The sequence below is a fragment of the Salvelinus sp. IW2-2015 genome, linkage group LG7, assembly GCF_002910315.2.
Source record: "Salvelinus sp. IW2-2015 linkage group LG7, ASM291031v2, whole genome shotgun sequence".
Classification (NCBI taxonomy): domain Eukaryota; kingdom Metazoa; phylum Chordata; class Actinopteri; order Salmoniformes; family Salmonidae; genus Salvelinus; species Salvelinus sp. IW2-2015.
In genome coordinates, this window is record NC_036847.1 from 6,476,524 (window position 1) to 6,481,523 (window position 5,000).

Sequence of the window (5,000 nt, forward strand, 5' to 3'; positions counted from 1 at the left end):
CATCTCGCCTCACGTGAACACACCTGCCCATAATCAATTCCGTATGTGAAGACTCAATTTAGCCCTTGAACCATTCGCCGCTATAACGTTGGTTACGACGGCGTCTCTATGGAGACCATAATTCAATGCCACAGTTGGGGATCTAGCTCAAAACAAGTGGAGAGACCGGGCTGTAGCGTTCGGCAATCGTGTGTCTCTCAGTTGATGTTGCCAGACTTAGCTCAGTGTTGCCCCCTCTCATGTGAGTAACTTCAGGTTGAAGGCCTACCAGGGTATTCGCGGTGCTGCATTTAGCAACTAAAGTACTCCTTACTTCTTCTGTGTGGGATTTTAAAATAATAGGTTCAAGGACGATACGTTGGTGTATTAAGCACTATTGGTACCATGATTGTCCTCAAAAAATTGTTTTACTTAACGAAGAATTGACCACGCAGATTGGCATTTTCCATTCACTATTAATGGGGGGATCCTGTTTTGCCTTGCAAACAATGCCTGCAGTAACAGCAGTCGGGCTTGACACAAATCGCGTGGCCTTCAATAAGAAACGTGGGCCCCGCTCATTCCTTTCCCCTGGTAAGCCCTGTGTGTGTGTGTGTTTGGTGGACTTTCTTGCTAGTCAAGAGGCCACGCAGAGAGAGTAATGGTGTGTGTTAATGGTGAGGATATGACATGCAACAACCCGCATCCACGTCATGAGTCGGTTTGCAAGTGTCCTTAAAGCAATGTGCACGAAAATTTTATTAGTGGCAGGGAAACAGCACAACGTAACAGGGGTGGTTTCAATGTGCATTCTCTTCTCACCAACCCATCTCTATATATCATAATACTTCTCATCTTCTAGCCAAACCATCCCCGTCACCTTTGATAGGGTTCGGAAATGCCAAAAACTCAGAGGGGGAATTAAAGCATTAAACAGACAATTCGGACCTCAATATAATCTCATCACATGTCGAAGCGCTTCAATTTGAAATACGATGTATTCGGCATCTTAATTTTTTTGAGGCAGTTTTTTTGGTCACATTCGCAGAGAAAATATCCCTGAAGCAATAGGTAATGTGGAATTATTATGTGATTATAACGAATGGACATTTTTGTAGGGGTTGACAAAACATTTCTACGTAAGGGGAAATCAGTCTAAAAATTTTAGTGGAAACTCTAAAACACCTTCAGAAGTCTTTTTAAACCTAAACACTACATGTTTTAAATGTCCTGCATTGTCAGGAAGTTCTCTTGCAGCAGGGTTGATTAACTGAAGATCCTACAACTGTACAAATTGTAGGTTAGTTAGATGTTCACATAAATAAACCCGACATACATAATTGAGAACATCATCAATCAACTAACATTGATTAAATACCAATTGAATTAATAGGGACTAAATATGCTGGGAAAATATGAAGTTTTGGTTGGTTAATTGATCCTAACCTAAGTTACTTGGCGTGGGTTTATGGGTGCTTTCCCTGACTGAGGGCATATCCCCAAATGACCCCGCTATTCTAGATAGTTGCCACAATTTTTTTTACATACGCTATTACCCTAGACATTATGTAGCACTACTTCGACCAAACTACTCCCTACGATAGTGAATATTATGGAACATCTATTCTATAGAATAGTGCACTACTAAACCTCTTATGTATTGGTAGTGCCCTGTCTGTGAAAGGGGTGGCATTTGAGACTGCAGCTTCCCTGAACTTAACTGATGAGGCTCTCTGTGTTTGTGGGTGCCTCCTTATTAGGGGTATAGTCCTACTCTTGCTTATATGTTTTATAAATTGCCTGGCTGGCTGATGAGACAGTGGATTGCGCAGTCAGATGGAACCAGAGTAAACAGGCATTTTAAACGTCATAGCTATAGCCGGTGGCAACTTGGTGGAATGACACCGGCTGGAATGCGGTTTTAACCAATCCCAGCATTCAGGATTAGACCCACTTTGTATCCGTTGTATAAATGAATGTCTAGAAGGCTACTTAAACGTGACTTACAGTCATATAGATGGGTTGTGGGATTGAACAGGTAATATTTGGTGTTTTATGTTTGAAAGTCCTATATGTTAATTCCGACGTTGTATATCTGTTGTATAATGCCAACAATATACATTTCGCCAGCAAACTTCTACTCCTACCCATCTTAGTCGGCACGCTAGGTAAGCCTTGGTCAGAGCCAGAACGGCCCATTAGACAGGAAGCTATATCTCTCTACCAGGCTTTCTGTAGCGTGAAGCCTAGCATATATGTGTACAGCTAGGTACACTAGTAGTCCTTAGTATGAAGTACATTTATAATATATTATGCAAAGCCATACTCACGTTATATAGTATGAATAAAGTGGGACACACATATCTGTTTAGCCTAGGGACTGTGCTCTTTGATCAGGAATGACGTCAATCCCAGGCTAAGGTTTGCCGTTTTTCTAAGGGGAGAGCAGCAATTGTTTACTAACGAGTTTTGGAACCCCTTCATATAATGCCTCCACCCAGCCTTTAAGATCCATTATGCGCATTCCATTGGCACTGCAAACCAAATACCCAAATGACAGGCGCTTTCACTCACATCATCCATATAGATCATGTAGCACTATGTTTTGGAATCATTCCAACCATTTGGTTGCTTTTAAAGGGAGAAGTGGAAATGGGGGTCATGTTACAAAGAATAAATAAAAAACGACATAGCCCGGATTTTAAATGGGGCAATCATACTTGATTGGATACCAAACTGAGCGCTAACTGAGCTCATGGACACTTAGCTAGCACGCGTTCCTATAGAGTAGGCAGTGCCTGATCTAGGGTATCAGGTCTTCCACGTCTCATAATGATAATGACCGCTATAAAAGGCTCGCGTAAGCTGATCCTCAGATACCCATTCCCTAGCTCACCGAGCTGAGCTCCGACTGCACAAGGGGCGTTCTTAGAAAAAGCGTCGTAAAGTTAGAAATCCATAGATCTAGAGAACTAGTAGAAAATGACACAGCGCAGAAGAATTGCAGAAGGAGGACGAGAAGGAGGTGGGATATTTAAGGTTTACGCAGAGAATAGGCAGAGGGTAGTAATCTAGATCTTTACCCCCCCACCCTCTTTGCTTTCACCGCTTCGACTACCCCTCTTCAACAACGCAAATTATGCTAGTCGTCCTCTTATTTCACCTTTCAATTTTATATGATAGGTGGCTCTGCGACTTAGTGTATGTGGGGTATTTTAGCAATGTTGGTTAGACCGGGCCGCGCAGGAGGCGATGTAAACTTGGAGTGGTTTGCTTTATTTCGCATAGACTGGCTAACTTGTGACATTGCGACTTGTCTTACTTCGAAATAGGGCCAATACGGTTACTACATCTGTTCCACTACATAACATCTTCTTATCGTAAAGTATCTTATCAACTTGTTTAGTACGTGGAGAGGAATCTAGAGTAGGGTATTTGCGAGTCTGGCAGGCTTCTCTACTTAGCCGCAAGAAGTTTCAAGTTCTGTGTGCTACAATCCGAGACGGGGAAAGGGAGAGCGTGTGTGGCGGTTGGTGGGCGCAAGACCATAGGGACGGGACAGAGCCAAGACCAGGGAATCGGTTCTGTGCGTGGGAAGAGGATAGTGGTCGTTGTAGTGCAGATGTGGTCGTCGGTTCTTTCCACTTTGTTTGTGACTCGGGCATTCGATGTGGCGGTGGGTGTGTCAGACTGTTGCTGCGAGTCTTGGTTGCGATTTGTGGGCGTCCGCACTGGGGCGTTCCGCTACACCTCTCATCTAAGTTTCGGTAACTACGCCTTGTACAAGTACTAGATGTGACTGTGGGTAGCATCGTAATTCTTCACCGCCAGGTGGTCCAGCGACGAGATGGTGTGTTAGAACAGAGTATGGAAGCCATATCTTAATTACGCCATCACGATGGCTTAACAACACAAAGGGTTCTTTATATAATAGGGATCTAAAATAATTATTATGGGATCAGTGGATAGAGTTGAGATTCATGGCGGACGCGCACGGGCCCGGGGTATCCCATTCTGGCACCTTCGCCGGCACGCCGGACGCCAATGGACTTCCGCAATCGAAGTGTCTGTACCTATCAGCACGCTCATGGTGAAATCTTCATCTCCCCACGATATACATCTTGGGTGGCCCGAGACGGGGTCGTGAGCGAAGAGCAAGAAGTAAACGAGGAAGAGGGAGAACCATGACGAGACTGATGCAGAGAGACGAGAGGAGATTGAGAGGAGAGAGCAGGCTTGCTAGGCACAGAAGATACCGCTTCTAGCCCTGTCGGGGACCAGATGTTTGCCCACACGCCACGGACCCCTCTTCCCTCGTTGTAGCACACAAGGGAGAAATCTGGAACTGTTCTGAAAGCCGACTCCTTACGGTTTTAATTCTCACTACCTAATTAATAGTATTATGAATTGGAATGAAAGCCTATTATTCTATGTTCAAGGACACGCAGTTACAAATTAAGGATCAAATACAACAGGCAAGATTCATACCGCGGTAGACCCTTACCCAGAATTGACAACTATCGGCAGACCCTTAAATTGAAGTATAGAGGGTGGGATGATGGTTTGGGGAGGGTCGGGGCGAGGGGCCGAGGGTGGGGGGTAAAAGATTAGGGGTTCTACTCTCCTTGTCCTATTCTCGGGGTAGCTTAATTCACCAGGTTCCGCTCTTCGTTTAGTTGCTCATCTGCGCTTGTCTTTTACTAAGTTGCTCATGTATGGGATTTTAACTACGACTTTTCTAAAGACGCAGCCTTGTAGTCGGCGAGCGTCACTCGAGGGTAGGAATGTGGATCTGGATGCAGCTTAGGCCTTTTAGGTCATTATCGCTTATGGACGTGGAGACCTGATCCTAGGGTCAGCACTCCTACTGCTTGAGACCGTGCGTAGTGTGGGGCCAGAGCTAAGTTAGCTTTAGTTGTGTGGTCAGCAATGCAGAGAGTATGGGCACGGAGCAGGAATATTATAAATGGCCGAGAGGAGGAGAGAGGGAGGAGAGGAGGAAGAGAGGATAAGAGAGAGGA

The 5,000-nt window shown here is 44.9% G+C and overlaps 1 pseudogene; it reads right to left on the bottom strand.

The window, feature by feature from the left end:
* LOC111966898 (cadherin EGF LAG seven-pass G-type receptor 3-like) overlaps positions 1–5,000 on the bottom strand; it is a 58,426-nt pseudogene that overhangs the window by 21,004 nt on the left and 32,422 nt on the right.